We start from the raw sequence: 18,295 nt of genomic DNA, 5'->3' as shown, positions 1-18,295 counted from the left end.
CACATGGAACCTAAATGGCCCACTCCCACCACACTGAGGAGATAGTCTCAAGTCCCAAACACAATGTCAATCCAAACATCAAAAATACTCTCTAAGTCCAGGAAATCCTAAAAGTATTCTAACTCAAAGGGTTCCAAGATAGGTTGACATCTAATTCCCAGAGGCACACAAGACACATAGAAAACCTACTATGTAAGCAGGAAAGTGTCATCGCATGAATCACATTAGAGCTACCCTGATAGTCTCTTAGGATCCCAAGTCCCTAGTGATCCCTATGCAGCCACTAGTATCCTCTTGTACTAACAAGGCATAATATAGAATGCAAGGTCGCAACCAATCATTCTCTCTACTCCCATCCTCGTATGTACTAGCACTTAAGGCATGGGTGAGAACATATAAAGACTTATTAGGTTCATTTTACTCTCATTTAGTGTAATATTTTCACTTATTAAACAACTTACAATGAGTTACCCTGGGAACCACTTAGGTCCCTGGCCCACATTGTAAGCCACTTCCCGACACTACATATAGATAACCTAGCCTAGGCTCATAAAAGTATAAATCAAGAATCATATAAGTTCACCTCAGCCCTATACAAGTGATTGGAAAGCATAATAAGGCAATCATAATAACACATCAGTTCTCCATGAGCAACTGGAAAGCATCCTAAAATAATACTGATCACAGACTCCAAAATGGTCAAGTCAATTATGTCATAACATGACATCATTAAAAAAAAATCATTCAAAACACCCCAGCCTTATCAAAGTGACTAGAAAGAAATTCAAATATAACTAATCGAGGACTCATAAATGGTTAAGTCAAGTAAGTCATATATTCACCTCAGTGTCACACAAGATCATTGGAAAACAATAATGAACAATAAATACAAACATATCATAGAGCATGAATCACATTATCATGGTTGGGTTTAAAAAGATCAAGAACAAAATATCAGCATGTCATCACAAACACATAACCCTTGAGCCTCTCGTAACAACCGAAGACTGGTTAGCCCTCTAGAACAAATCCTGAAACCCCAAAAACATAGATAGTACACAAAAAACAGAGTAGTCCTATAGTTTGGTTTGAGTTTGAAAACACATAGTTGAGTTAAAAGTAAGGTTTCAGTTTTCACTTCAATATATATTTAAAGTAAATGAAATTTCTAGTTTTCCCCATCAATTAACCCATTTTAATATTCGAAAAGAATATAAAATTTACCCCTAATTGAATTTAAGACAATTTCCTAAAATACTCCAAGGGTAAATTACTGATTGAAATTATTAAAATATACCTATTGATATTAAATAAAACATTTTATAATTTTATTAAAAATCAAAGTTATTAACAATTAAATAAATCTTACAAATTTATTCATAATTTCCATACAAAAATAAACTTAATTTAATTTAATTTAATTTAATTAATTAATAATTTACAAACTAATTACCATTTATTAATAATTTAATAAAATAATAATTATTGGATAAATAATAATTAAAATTAAATATTATTAAATTTTAATTAACAAATTTTCAAAAAAATTAATTAAATTAAATTATACAATTTATATTATTTTAAAAAAACATTATTAAAAAAAAAAAGTGGAGGCATTTTTAATTAAGCCTGCCAACATTAATATATAGTCACAAGGGCTGTCGCGCAGCCTCCTGCTGATGTAGTCCCTGCAGCAGTAGTATGGTTGCCGGCTTAAATAAAGGAGGGGGTGGGATGTGGGGTTTTCCCCCACCCTTTTCAAATATATTTAATTTATTATATTTAAATTTATAAAATTCGCCCAACATTAACCCCTTCTAACATTTTTTTTTTTAATAATATTGTTTATTTAAAACAAACCCACCCCCCCACCTATAATTAATTTTTTTTTTAATTTTTTTTTTTAATGAACATATGCAATCTTAGGCTAATAGGAAGGATGTGATTAACCATTCAATTTTATGATTTAAAAATTATTTTTCTTTCAAACCCCTCCCAAATTTGATTTCTTGTTTCTTTAATCTATTGAAAGAGGGTATACTAATGTTTTGATTTTCCCAGTAAATAGAAAATTAAATATTCATACTAGGAATGCATATTATTGAAAACATTCGTCGCAAGAATTTTTCAAAAAAAAATTCAATAGACACGATGAAGACAGGGAAGGAAAAGAGCATATTAAAATATGTGAAAATTACAAGCGTCTACCTGGACACTGATGCTAATTGTTATGCCCCAAAAAATTGTACAGAAAATTCCTCTTCTCAAAACCTTCCCCTTTCTAAAAATTCCTTCCTTCTCCAAAATTCATGGTCCCCTCTCCAAAAACTTTCATCCCCTGAAAATGAAGCCTCAATTGTTGATAATGAGTTCTCTCCTAAAATGGGGGGCACTAATTGTGCATTCACCCAAGAGAACTCTCTGCTCACCAAACTTCAACTCCAAATTAACTTTTCTTAATCTTTCCTTTATCTTTTTCCATGCACGTTAATTGCATTATTAAATATCTTTATTTAATTTTCACTTGACTTCTTTTTCTAATTGATTTATTTTAATTTTTAATCTCATGTGCACTATATGCAATTAAAATATCTTTATTAAATTTCACTTGTTTTATCTTTTAATTAATTTCTTATATTTTAATCTCATGCATGCATTATGCTAACTTAAAACTTCTAATAAATTAATTTCTTTTTCCACTTCCTAATTTATTTTTGAATGTTAATTGATAAAATATTTATTAACTTAAATAAAAATAGTATTTAGCATTTATTTAAAAATGAACTCTATATATATTATTATTAAATTAAATATAGATTATCATGTTCTAAAATTATCCTTATAACTTTTATCTTCAAATTTAATTCTTTTTATTTAATTAATTTTCCAATTAATTAAATATAATTAAATATTAAAATATCATAATAATTTTTCATTAAATTAAATCATTAATTTGATCTTTTAATTAGACTTAATTAATAGAAAATTTCACCAAAGACTCATAAAACAAAATATGAAAACCCTCATACAAAACCACATCCAAAGTCAAACTAAAGGGTTATAATCACGAATTAATGTCATTTGACACATTTGGAGGGTACTCAACTTGGATACTTGTCCTAGTTATCTAGGACAAATGGCTTAAAAGTTTGGGATTTGAACTTAAGAATTTATTTCCCCTCTCTTGTCATTGAGATAATGCGATAGGGTATGCTCATCCTAGCAATTCAGGGAAGTCAATACCCAGTACCTGCAACTTGCATAAAATCCACACATGTACAAAAACAATATTCTAAACTAAATAGGCAATGGCAAGAAGTGGTGCATCGTGTGGATCTCAACTAGCAGGTGACTACGACTCCCTTCCTTAACCACATCAGAAATGCCATATATAAAGTAAACAAACACGCACACCATACACATGCAATATGGGGTAAGTATCCATAAGAAAGCACATATGGTAATCCATTTAACTAATCATCGTCAATAACTAAAATTAATGAATAATCATCATGCATACATGAAATATACAGTACCAAGTAATCTCATCATATAGTCAACTGAATGTAAAACAATATCTGAAAATCTCAAAACCATGCTACTAATCATGAAACATAAAACTGGCCGAAAAGAGTTTGCCAATAATAGCAAAAATGTAAACTAGGAAAATGTAAGCTGGGGTAAGGCACTACATATAGTCCATCGCATTGCTAAAATTGATCCCCTAAAATACTTGTTAAGTAAAGTTGTGCTTATTGACTACTTGGTTAAATGGATGATGATTCCTTCTGAATTTGATATTCAGTATGTCGAACACAAAGTTATCAAGGGGCAAGACATAGCTAACCAACTGGTTGATTTTCTATTAGAAGATATAATGTCTATGCAGATTGAGTTTCCAGATGCTTCAATTATGTACATTACTAAGAGAACTTGGAAAATATCCTTTGATTGTTCTCATACACAAAAATGGGGTTGGGTAGGCATCCTATTTATTTCACCTCATGGTTACATAATCCCAAAATCTTACAAAATCCTATTCCTTTGCACCAATAATATTGCGAAATATGAGGCCTTAACAAATGGGATTAAAATGGATCTTGAATTGGGAATCACATAATTGCACATCTATGGAGATTCCTAACTTGTCATAAATCAAGTCAATAATGAATATCAAACCAAAGATGACAAGTTGGTACCTTACAAAAATTTCATTGATGCTCTAAGGAACTATTTCACATTCATGACATTCCAACAAATTCTTAGAGTAGAAAACAAGGATGCAAATGTTATGGCCACTCTAGCATCTATCCTCCAATTACAAGAACATGAATTGTGATTTGAGTTCCTGGTGGAAGAACTACGTAATCCTACCCGTGATTCCTCTGATAATCATGTGATCTTCACCATTATAGGTCATGACTCATCCTACTATGCTACTATTTTCTCCTACTTGAGTGATCAAGTTATTTCTAAAATTCTCATGCCCAACCAAAAATGCTAACTCCTTCGCAATGCTTGACATTACACTTTGGTCTCTGGTGACTTGTATAGGAAGAGTTTAGATGAAGTGTTGCTTAGGTGATTAGAGCTAGAAATGCACTAGCCAAAGTCCACAATGACATTTGTGGGGCACACTCCAATGGCCTTGCAATTGGTCAAAAATTTCTTTGGGCGGGTTATTACTAGCTAACCATGCAAACTGACATTGTTTGTTATGCTAGGTCCTATAAGAAATTTCAACTTCATAGCAACTTGATTCATGCTCATGGACATGAGCTTATACCCTCTATTAAATACTAGCCATTTTAGCAATGGGCCTTTGGCTTGGTAGGGAAGATTCATCTAAGTTCGTCCAGTGGCCACAAGTTCATTATCACAACGACTACGTATTTCACCAAATGGGTTGAGGTTGTGCCATTATCTACTACTAAAATAAGACATGTTGCCTTATTTATACTCAACCACATCATTTTTTGCTATGCCATTCCTTCCCCCGTTGTTACTAATAATGGAGGAAAATTCAAGAAAAAGGACCTTAAACAATTGTGCCAACTTGAGGCCTCTAACAAGACATTGCTCAAGATTCTAAACAGAATGGTTCACAAATTAGGGAAGGAATAGCACTTACAAATCAATCTAGCACTATGGGCCTATAGAACCACCATATGTACTCCTACAAGGGCTACACCCTTTTTTTAAGTCTATTTCTCTAAGGTTGTCCTCCCCTTAGAAGTTGAGATCCCTTCATTATGAGTCTTCTTACATAGGTTAATAACCAATGAAGACCATAGGGCTATGTGAGTACGAGAGCTAGAAACCCTTGATGAATGATGCAAGGCTACTTTCAACCATATGAGGGCTTATCAAAAGCTCATTTCTACTACATACAACAAGAAAGTTCATCCCTATGGGTTCTAAGTGGGTGAGCTTGTGCTTAGAAAAAATCTCAAAAATCAGTAGACTAGAGAACAAAAAAGGGAAATTTGAACCTAACTAGTTGGGCCCTTACATTATCATAGTAGCATTTGAGTCTGGTGCTTATCAGCTTTCTACTCTGGAAGGGGAACAACTTGTGGAGCCTATTAATGTGCTACATTTGAAAAGGTTATATGCTTAAAGGCTCACAACTCAGCTATTTGTACATATCTACTAATCTTGAAAAAATCCTAAAATTTAGAAAATGTCTTAAAAAAATTATCATCTTAGTGAAAACCTAGCATAGGTGCTTTGATGTATCACCAAAAAAAATTTTTAAATAAATAAATACAAAAAATTTGAAAAAAGTTCCTAAATTTTTTTTAAAAAAAACTGTCGAGTGGTAAAAACCTAGAAACAAGCACTACTTGAGACCCTCACACATATGTCTATCAATCTCACTCATTCACTCTGCACCTCATTTCCTAGCTTGGAATTGTTTCTTGTCCTCATCTTGAGGGTACACTTTCTTAGCCTATTGAGGTCTTCTTGTGAATTAGGGTTTTTTTTGGCAACTCACAAAAATAACATTTCTCAACACTACCCCCCCCCAACTTGGCATCAAGCATTTCTCAACAATTTTCATTTTCAAATAGTCTACCTACAATCTTGGATGTTGCAATATTTCTCACTATCAGAATCAAGTCTTGAAGAAATGGCCAAGTGACTTACACACATGCACTTAAAACATTCAAAATTCTGAGCTATGCTAAATTTTATCTTTCTTTGTGGGTTGTTTATGATGGTTTCTTTACTATGTGTTCCCTCCCTAATAGTCTTTCAAGATGTCATGGACTAGAAGACTAGGGGAATGGGGCATGTTTTACTTGTTTTCTTCTTACGAGTATACTTTTTTAGTCTATAGTGTTTTGAGCATTCATGCTTGTCCTACTTGACAATTTTGACCTACAACATATTATCTTTGACTATTTTTGCAAGACCGCACTTGGGGGTTATCCTAGTGCTTATGCCTTGATACAGATGTAATCTTGCTATATTAAACTTAGGGAATCTAATTATATAGCCATCTTGACTTAGATGTCTTTGATGTTTAGATTGGATTACCACATTCCTATCTAATATTGATCATATTCATATGCTCGTAGTTATACTAGTGATGGTTGTATGATCTTATGATGTCCCTAAAAAATGCTTAATGATGAAATTAGAGTCTAAATGTTATGTGTTCCTTACTGGTAAACCAATTTGCATATTAGTTTGCATCATAGACTCATTTTCTAGCTTAGTCTTGCATTTCTGCATATGGGGAGAGCTATCTCTTCATCTTTTCTCAGACATGTCAGCAAACTACTTTCATGTCTTCTCTTGCTTCTTCTTGATCACACCTTGTCATCTTATCTTGGATTTTTCTCATCTCTTTTTTCATCACATCTATATATCTTTTTTACCTTATTTTGATATAATTTTGACATCCTAGATTCATTTTTTTAGATTGAAATCAAAATTTGGGTTCATCTTGATAATCAAAATCACATTTCAAAATTCTACCTTCTTCTATGTAGTTAGCTGACCTTTTGAGGTCTAATCTTCAAATCTTTGTTGGGGCATCTCCATTTCTCCATGTCTTCATCATTTCTACACTTCATATCTACTTCACTTCATATTTTTATTTCTAAATCATCTTTCTACTTGATTTGACCTAATTTGCATACTTTATCCTTCATGGTCAACTCTGGTAAAACTAGGGCATTCTATCATTCCTTAATGGTCACTCTTTGGTTCTAATCATATATATGTCATCATGAACTTTTCTATATCTCACTTTTATCATATATATCTCATTTCTTCTTTCCCTTTATCTTATTTCAATTTCAATCTTGAGGGGGTATAAATACTCTATCATCACTTGCTACAACTATCTATTTCTTAGGAGCATATGTTTAATCTTTTCATTTTCTCTTGATCTATTTCTTTTCTCGATGTTTGCATTCTTCTTGAGTTCTGACATCATCTATTTCCTAGTGTTCAGTACTATCACTATCAGGTTGACATTCAGGATTTGCTATCTCTTTTTGCATTTTGTTCTTCAAAATTAGACATCTCTATCTATTGTGATATTGCTATCAGGATTTAACTATGTGATTTTGAATCAAACTCATTGACCCATGTTTCATGAGTTATTGTTTTATCAATCTCTATCTATTGTTGCCTACTTGGCTTCTATTTTCTTTGACATAAAGTGTTCACATATCGATCACACATTAGTTAAAGAGGGGCGAATTTAATCACCTAAAAAGTCAGCTAGACTATTATCACCCTTTGTAGCATATGTGGCTAAATTAATTAATTATTTTCCTAAACCAAATTGCTAAAAATCAATTACTTTGATTATAACCTATAGTTTGAATATACTATCCTTATTTCATTATTTGATTAAAATAACTTGTCCCCTTTAATTAAATAAAAGACCCCATTCTTCTAACCCACCCAATGTGCACACATAAAGTCCTTTTTCTATTTTACAAATTAAAAGGAAAGGCTTTTTTAGTCTCACATGCAAAGACAACTCTTTGTTATTAGTTGACTTGTTTGTGCACATGGATCACTCCCATTTTTAAAATCCACCCTTGATCATTTATCATTTGATCTTGATTTCCACTATCTGTACATCTTTAAAAGAAAGAGCTCTCCCCTTCTTAAAAGATCCACACTCTTGAGTATTGTTATGTTGTAGGTTTATCATTTGAATTCTTGAGAGCTTATGGAGAACTTCTATTATATTGTCTACATTCTCTCATATCATGACATTCTAGTTTAGTTTCATGTAGTTTAGCTTCTATTTTGCAATAATCTAGCTCACATAATAACTAGTTTGGATCTTGTAACATTCTTATTCTTGTTTAATATAGTTGCATTTTTCATATTCATGTTAGTTTAATCCAAATTTGCATTGCATAGTTGAGGAGCTCATTGTGGACACTTGCATTCTTTCTCTTATCTCAAAGAACCTCACATTGTAGGGTTTACTAGCAAGTGATGTGTCTCTAAAACTCAGTTGAGAGCCCATTTGCATGCTTAAAACACACTTCTTGCACTCCATGGATAGGGAGTTCTAAGTTAGCATTCAAGCATTCCAATCTCATGGAATCACTTGGATAGAAGGGTTTAGAGTGTGACACATTTATAGTGTACATTTATAGTGGCAACCAAAAAACCCAATAGACACTATAATGGGTACTCATCCCCATACTCATCTATGAGCCACTCCCAGCTCAAATGGAAATCTAAGATGGTAACATCCCAGAACATCTCCTGCACAATTGCTCTCCCCTCTATCAGGGATTGATCATAATAAACCTAGGATGTGTAAACAACCTCACATCAATATGTCTTGCATGGATATCAAAAACTTAAACCACAAAAGAGAAATCCAACATAACTCATAGGATCACCATAACATGGTACTCGAAGAATGCAATATACATCCTCAAGTGTGATGATCATCTCTCTAGTAGATAGGTGAAAAGTTTTGTGTTCACTATGCCATTAGTTAGCTAATGCAGTCAACAACCCATTGTTCACCCATATATGGGGCATCTATGTAATCCACTTCAACCCCATACTCGATATGGTAGCCCTCTCATAATTAGTAGGATGCTCTAAAACACACAACCCCACCACTTTAGGGGCCCTAATGTGAAGTATGGGAAATACCATCTGTAAAATGAAGTAAAGAAAGCATTCTAGTAACATCGAAAATGTGATCGAACATGCAAAATCCAATCTAAAAAACTCAAAAAATAGGTTGTGTGATACTTCTTTTCATAGTTAGGTGATACTTTTTGTTGTCTAAGTATCATACGATACTTTTTGTTGTCTAAGTATCATACGATACTTTTTACAATACCTAGGCTATACATTTTTCCTAGGTGATATTTCACACTGGCCTGAATGATATTTGGGTATGACTGATACGACATACTTTTGCAAATAGGGTGATACATTTTTGTATAGAAAATATCGTATGATATTTTTTAAAGTACCCGTGCAATACTTTTTAAAATATTGCATAATATTTCTCATACAAACTCCTAAAACATGTGAAAAGGTCATAAATACATTAAAATTTGAGAAAAAGTTGATGCTTATTGACGCCTCGTAGTCGGGTGGCCAATTGTGCTCAAAATGATGTTGATGGATCAAAATGTTTGCTAATGCCATGTTTCTCTCACTAGATCACTCAAAAGATCTTAAAATCACAAAAGACAAATGAATTAAAAATGACACTTGGACCCCTTATATAGCCTTCTGACCTCATTTTGGCTCATTTTTCAAACTCTTTGGAATTTTGCAAAAATTGCACCCTAAGCTAATTTTGACATCCTAGATCCATTTTTTGGATCAAAATCAAAACCCAAGTTCATATTGATAGACAATATCACAATTCAAAATTCTACCTTCTTCTATGCAACTAGCCTTTTGAGGTCTAATCTTTGAATCTTTGTTGGGGCATCTTCATTTCTCTATGTCTTCACTATTTCTACACTTCCTATCTACTTCACTTCACATTTTCATGTCTAAATTATCTTTCTACTTGATTTGACCTAATTTTCATACTTTATCCTTTGTGATCAACTCTAGTTAAACTGGGGCATTCTATCGTTCCTTAACGGTCATTCTTTGGTTTTAATCATATATCTATCATCATGGACTTTGATATATCTCAATTTTCTCATATCTAGCTCATTTTCCCTTTACCTCATTTCAATTTTGATCTTGAGGGGGAAAAAATACTTTATCATCGCTTACTATAGCTATCTATTTCTTAGGAGCATATGTTTGATCTTTTCATTTTCTCTTGATCTATCTATTTTTCTTGGTGTTACTATTCTTCTTAAATTATAATTTCTTTTATTTCCTAGTGTTAAATACTACCACTATTAGGTTGTGCATTTAGGATTTGCTATCTCTTTCTGCATTTTGTTCTTTGGAATTAGACATCTCTACCTATATTTACCTAACTTGGCTTCTATTTTATTTAACATAATGTGTTCCCAGATCGATCACACATTAGTCAAAGAGGGGCAAATGTAATCACCTAGACTATTAGTCCCCTTCTCAACATTTTATCTAAATTAATTAATCATTTACCCAGGTCAAATTGTTAAAAAGTGATTAATTAGATTATAACCTATAGTTTGAATACACTATCCTAAGTTCATTATTTGATTAAAAGAACACGTCCCCTTTTAATTAAATAAAAGATCACATTCTTCTAACCCACTCAATGTGCACATATAAAGTCTTTTTTTCTATTTTATAGATTAAAAGATATGGCTTTTTGTCTCACATGCAGTAAACTCTTTGTTTATTGGTTGACTTGTTTTTGCACATGGATCACTCCCATTTTCAAACTCTGCCCTTGATCATTCATCATTTGATATTGATCTCCACCATTCGTACATCTTTAAAAGAAAGAATTCTCCCCTTCTTAAAGGATCCACACTCTTGAGTATTGTTATCTTGTAGGTTTATTGTTCAAATTCTTGAGAGCTTTGTGGAGAATTTTTATTTTTCTTGTCTCATTCTATCATCCATGGCATTTTAGTGTAGATGCATGTAGCTTGGTTTCTCTTTTGTAATAATCTAGCTCACATAGTATAACTAGGCTAGTCTTGTAACACATCTCATTTGCTTTATCTAGATGTATTGTGCATCTCATTCTAGTGTAGATCATATTTGCATTGTACGTTTGAGGAACTCATTGTGGACACTTACATTCTTGCTCTTGTCTCAAATAGTCTCCCATTGCATGGTTTACTAGCAAGGAGTGTGCCTGTAAGGTTCATCTGAGAGCCCCTTTCATGCTTAAAACACACTTCTTGCACTCCATGGATAGGGATCTCTAAGCCAAAATTCAATCATTCCAACTCATGGAATCACTTGGATAGAAGGATTTAGAATGTGACACATTTATAGTGTACACTAACATGGTTAGAATCTTCTAGTGGTGATTCAAAGTCTCCTAATAGGGCCTATATGTATTGATTGTATTTGATTGACTCTTAACAAGGCCTTATCATTTCATAAGAAACTTTCTATGCTAGGGCATCATCTTGTGTGAATCATTCCTTATGGGGTTTCCCATTAATCAAGGGTTTTCCTAGTTAACATATATTGTGTCATTGTGCATAGCTATCATCTTGTGGTCGTTGTATCTATTGGCTATATGTTTAAGTTTTGATAAAGATAATCTAAATTTCATAATTTATTCACCCCACACCCCCAAAGTTATATTGGTGGAATTTACTTTCTAATAATTAGTATCAGAGTATGGGTCCTTGAAGGAAAAGTTTAACAACTTAAGGAGATCAATGACTACATTCAAGAAGGAAAGTCCAAAATTTCACAGAGAGAACTATGACAATTAGAAGGGGGAAATTAAGACTCATTTGTTATAGTGGATGGTTAAACATGTAGAAACATGTACACAAGAGCAGAAAGAACTATTTATGTACAAAATCTATGCTAGAGAAGCATTTCTATCGACTCTTCTAGAATCGGTATATGTTGTGGTAAAAGGCTTATAACTTGAACATGTTGTGTGTGTTGGAAATGATTGAAAATATCATGAATGAAGGATAATGGAACTGATAAAGAATGTTTCAATCATTGTTTTGTCATTGATGTCAAATTTGCTACTTGCAGGAATGACAATTGCTTTAGTGATCCAAATACTATCAATTGGTTGATTGACAAGGAGGTGGCAATCAATAAGATGTAACTAGAGTACCTAGAGAAAGGTTGAAGTTATGATGATGTAATGAAGTATAAGGATCAGCTAAGCCATTGATGAAATAGTGTATTGATGACATACTCTAAGAGGATGGACACACTAAGACACATCAAAGATGTAAGGATTAACTAAGTTCATTAGAGAGAGGCAAGCAAGCTAATTAGAGCCGAACAGATTCTCAGTTGAAGCCGAGCAAGTTCAACATCAATGTAAGCCAAGTAATTATTCAGATGTTGAGTAAACATAGAATCCTTTAGGCACCGAGTAGCAAAAAAAGATAATGGATGTCAAGTAACTCTTCAAATGCCGAGCAAAGCAAAAATGCTACAGGTGTCGAGCGCCTGTAAAATAACAATAGAAGTCGAGTAACATAGAAGGAGCTGAGCATCAGTAAACCAATAATGCCAAGTTGCTGCATTATTTGTTAAGACAAAGATTCACTAGATCAGTAGTGATAAGGTTGTTACATCAAATTTTGTGAATTAGTTGGATGATATGGATGATGAGTAGATGTCACAGAATTCTATGTAATCCATGCAAACCAATCCAAGGTGAATCCTAATGGATTCATCATGAAGTTTCTAGAAGAAACAATTTGGAGGGAAAATAATACCATTTTCTCAAAAGTAAATTAAGATTTGAGTAGGAAATGAAGTACAGAACTTCTTCGTAAGGAGTTATAGATCAGAGATCAAATGTGCATGCACATGAATGAGTGGAAATTAGTCATAAGTATGATCATGTGAAGAAGCCAAAAGGAGTAAGAATAGAGCATCAAGACTCTGAGTTGATCAAGTGACCAAAGATTGCAATGGCATAATGAGTGGAAGAACTCAAGGAGACAGATCTTGAAGGGTGAACAAGCTGTCAGCACTACAAGGGAGAGAAGCCAAGCAAAGAAAGGGACTAAAGAGTGATCTAAAATCTGCACAGTTAGGATTGCTATCTGTATCAGGTCAAAACCCCTCTAATACTTTCTTACCATTGTATTAGATATTGAAATCCTGCATTGCTAAGTTAGCTTAACAGCTTGGTGGATAAGCCTCAGGAAAAGAATAGAAGATCCCCAGGAGAAGGATAAAAGAGATCCTTAGGAGAGGGATAAGAGATCCTTAGGAGGAGGATAGGAGATCCTTAGAGAGGGATGAAAGATTCATTTGAGAAGGTGATTGTAAATCCCATGGACTTGGGTGAGCCTAACAGCTCTATGTAAATCCTTTAACAGGGTGACATTCTAAGTTGAATGTTCTTAAATCCTTTAACAGGGTCACATTTAACAATGTGTTGTAGCCTTTAACAGGGCAGACCATCAGAAGTGGTTGAAATCAATTAGGCAGTTATATTGTGGGTATCATCCCAATTCTAGTTTTACCTTCTTATTCTTGGAGGGTTTTGGGTTATCAAATCCTTAGTGTTATGGTGTGATGCATGTTTACTTTTCATGATTGTTTACTGTTCAATTGCATGCCTGATAATTTCAGTTATGTGCCATTAAAGATTTGTAGAAAAAGTTGTATTGGACATCATTGGACCTTGGATAACTGATTCACCCCCCCTCCTTAGTTATTCTAAATAATTTTAATAATTGGTAATAGAGCATACTGTTGATTTGTTTCAAGGTACTAGCAGCAAGAAGATCAAGATGTCCAAGAGAGAAGTTCCCAAGCTAAACAAAGACAACTTTGTTGCATGGCAAAGTTTGATTAAGCTACACCTCAAATCAATAGGTGACTATGCATAGACCTCAATCATAGTTGACCATGTAGACCCTACAGGACCCCTCATTGCAGATGATATGAGCAAGAAGAAGGAGCACAATCAAGCAATGTTAGATATTGCTTCAACACTAAGCTATACCGGGTATGATGACATCAAAGGATGTGATACTTCACATCAGATGTGGAATACATTATCAAGAATCTATGGAGGAGATGGCAATTTCAAGAGAGCCAAAAGAGAAAGCCTAAGAGGAAAATTTGATGATATGAAAATGGAAGAAGGAGAGAATGTTGCTCAATACGGTGCAAGGATGAAGGAAGTAGTAAGTGCCATAAGAAGCTTAGGAGGACAGTTAGCAAAAGAAACAATATGTAGCAAATACTTGAGAACTTTGCTTCCTATCTATGATATAAGAGTATCAGCCATCCCAGAGCTAAGGTGTGTACCAGGCAACTCAATGACATTTGAAGGAATAATTGGAAGACTCACTGCCTTTGAGCTATCCAACTTTGACAACTACAAGCCAGAAAACTTTGAATCTGCATTCAAAGCCAAGATGATGATAAAAGACAATGATGAGGTGCAAACAAAGAAAAAGAATGGAAAAGGAAAGTATGTATCTAGTGACAACAACACTGATGAAGATGATGTAGACCAATTGGAGGCATTACTAGCAAGAAAATTTCACAGAGGAAGAGGCAAATTCAAAGGCAAGCTTCCAATCATTTGTTTTAACTGTAATGAAGTTGGTCACATTGCAGCCAGATGCACACAAAAGAAAAACTTCAAGGATGGAGGCAACTTCAAGAATAAGAAAGAGGACAACAAGACTACAGAGGTAAAGGCAAAAGATGCTACATTGTTGAAGAAGACTCTGACGAGAATGATGATGAAGTAGTCTATGTGGCTATGAAAGATGAATCACATGAAGATGAAGCAACTGCCCTGGTAACTTGGATTAACAAAAATGATAGATGGATCATAGATAGTGGATGCTCTCATCACATGACTGGAGATAAAAGTAAGTTCATTGCCTTTACTCAATATGAAGGAAATAGTGTTAGATTTGGTAACAATGCACCATGTCAGATCAAAGGGAAAGGTAGTATCAAGCTTACTGAAAAGATATCATGTGATAATGCATACTATGTTGAAGGCCTGAATTATAACTTGTTAAGTGTCTCACAGTTAGGCAACATAGGATGTAAGGTTGAATTTGAAAAAGGAGTTTCTAAGATTTATGATTCTCAAGGTAGTCTAATAGGAAAAGGTGATCAGACTAAGAGTAATTTGTTTTACCTAGACATGGAAGATGCTTCTTGTATCATTGTTCAAACTGATGATGTATGGTTGTGGCACAAGAGGTTGTCATGTAAATTTTGACAATCTTATAAGCATCAGCAAGATGAAGAAAGTCAGAGGACTACCAAAGTTGAAGAAACCTGATAACATCATGTGCAAACAATGCCAACTAGGGAAGATGACCAAGTCAACTTTCAAAAGCAAGACTTATACTTCCAATAAAGTATTAGAGCTAGTTCATACTAACTTGTGTGGTCCTATTGAAGTACAAAGCTACAAAGGTGACAAATACATAATGCGAATGATGACAGTCATGTTCCTGAAAGCAAAATTAGATGCATTTCAAATGTTCAAATGGTACTTGGCCAGAGTAGAGAAAGAGACTAGAAAGAGCCTAAAATGTCTTAGATCTAATAGAGGTGGTGAATTCACATCAAGAGAATTTGAAGAGTTTTGCAATGAAAGAGGAATCAAAACATTGCACTCAAGTACTGGAGAGAAGCTGTAAGTACTGCAGTCTACACACTCAACAAAGTTCAAGTCAAGAAAGGTACAAATGCAACACCTTTTAAATTATGGTATGGGCATTCTCCTAATGTAAAACATTTCAAATATTTGGATGCAAATGCTATATATATATAAAGAGTCTAGAAACAGAAAGTTTGATGCAAAAAGTGAGGAAGGCACATTTCTTGGTTATTCTACTAGAAGCAAAGCTTATAAGTGCTTGAATGTTAACACTAACAAAGTAGTAGAAAGTACAAATGTGAAGTTTGATGAGCTTGCAGAAGTTCAAAGTGTTGAGATCACCAAGAAAGCAGAAGAATACAAGACCTTTGTATACTTTTATGAAGGTATACCAAATAATGAAGTTGCAACTCAAAATGGCAATCAACAACAAAATCTAGCATCTACCAAGTCACAGATAGTGAATGCCAAATAGTAGACACATTTAGAAGCCAAGCTACAAAATATAGAAAATGTTCATTCAGACTTTGAGAACAGTCAACATGAAGAAAATGAACAAATACTTGATGAAAATATACATGAGGATTCAAATTTTGAAAGAGACAACATACAAACAAGGAAAGAACCTATATTGGCAAAGTATGTGAAAATACATCATCCTACAGATCAAATTATTGGAAACAAAGAGGCAGGACCAATGACAAGGAATAGACTCAGAAGTGAAACATGTCTGCTCAGCAAAATGGAACCAAAAACAGTGAGTGAAGCCATAACAGATGATGACTGGTACAATGTTATGAAAGAAGAAATAAAACAAATTGAGAAGAACAAGACATGGACCTTAGTCTCAAGACCAACTGACAAGAAAGTGATTGGAACCAAATGGGTGTTTAGAAACAAGTTAGATGAAAATGGTAAAATCACAAGGAATAAGGCAAGACTAGTTTGCAAAGGGTATGCACAAGAAGAAGGACTAGATTATGGAGAAACTTTTGCTCCAGTTGCCAGAATGGAAGGTGTGAGGACCTTACTAGCATATGCAGCCTTCAAAGGATTTAAAGTCTATCAAATGGATGTTAAGTCCACATTTCTAAATGGTATACTTGAAGAGGATGTCGACATAGAGCAACCAGAAGGTTTTGTTGATGAAAAGAACAAAAATAAGGTATGTAAATTGCATAAGGCTCTATATGGATTAAAGCAAGCCCCTAGAGCTTGGTATGAGAGACTTCACAAGTATCCAATGCAAATAGGATTTGAAAGAACTGGTGACAACAGCAACATGTACATCAAATCAGAAGAAGGTAAGGATATTCTTATATCTGAAATATTTGTGGATGACATAGTTTTTGGAGGAAAGGAAGTACTTTGCAAAAGTTTTGCTGAAAAAATGAAACATGAGTTTGAAATGTCTATGTTTGGGGAAATCAAATTCTTTGTAGGATTGCAAGTACATCAACTAAAACATGGTATATTTGTGACACAATCAAAGTACATCAAGGAAATACTCATGAAGTTTGGATTGGAAGACTCCAAACCAATCAGCACACCAATGGCAACATGACACAAGCTATCTAAAAATGATGAATCTGCTGAAGTCAATCAAACAATGTATAGATCCATGATTGGAAAACTACAATATGTTGTACATAGCAGACCAAATATAGCACTAGTAGTTGGAATAGTGGCTAGATTCTCTACTAATCCTAGAGAAAATCATCTCATTGAATTAAAGAGGATAATGAGGTATCTCAAAGGAACTGATGATTTTGGCCTATATTACAAAAAGAATAAGAAGTTTGAGCTCAATGCATACACAGACGCAGATTGGGGAGGAAACATTGATGATAGGAAAAGCACAAGTGGAGGAGCATTATTCTTAGGAAAAAGGCTAGTTACTTGGACTAGTAAGAAACAAACATGCACATCTCAGTCCACTGTAGAAGCAAAATATGTGGCAGCAGTGGTCAATTGCACAAACATTGTATGGCTCAAACATCTATTGAAAGGAATGAAAGAAGAGGTAACCAAACCTATGATAATGTATTGTGATAATACAAGTGCTATAAACATATCCAAGAATCTAGTAATGCATGCAAAAACCATGCATATTGCAATCAAATATCACTATGTCAAAGAATTGGTTAAAGACAAACAATTGAAGATGGAGTACATTCACACAAAGGAACAAACTACAAATATCTTCACCAAACCATTGCCCAAGGATGCATATGAATATCTTAGAGGAAAGTTGGGGGTAATTTCCCTAACTCAAGTAGTCTAAAGGAACAAATAAATTGCCCTGCATCAACAGGAGTAGATCATTGAAATATTAGAAGAATGATGCAGAGGATGACAATAGGAGCAGAAACTCTAGATTAGTCACAAGCATGGTGACAGATGGAGAAAACATGAAAATGCAAAGCTTATATTTAGCATGTTGAAGATGCTACATCTTTGGCATTTATGTCAAAGAGGGAGATATATGAGAAACTGATCAATACAAAGTAAGAGGGAGATATTTATGAAAGATGTATAAGAAAGAGGGAGATTCAGAAGAAATAAGATTCA

This window comes from Cupressus sempervirens, chromosome 7, assembly GCF_028749045.1.
Source record: "Cupressus sempervirens isolate cs-2001-9-10 chromosome 7, ASM2874904v1, whole genome shotgun sequence".
Classification (NCBI taxonomy): Eukaryota; Viridiplantae; Streptophyta; class Pinopsida; order Cupressales; family Cupressaceae; genus Cupressus; species Cupressus sempervirens.
The sequence above is the reverse complement of the archived record's forward strand: the minus strand, read 5'-3'. Positions refer to the sequence as shown.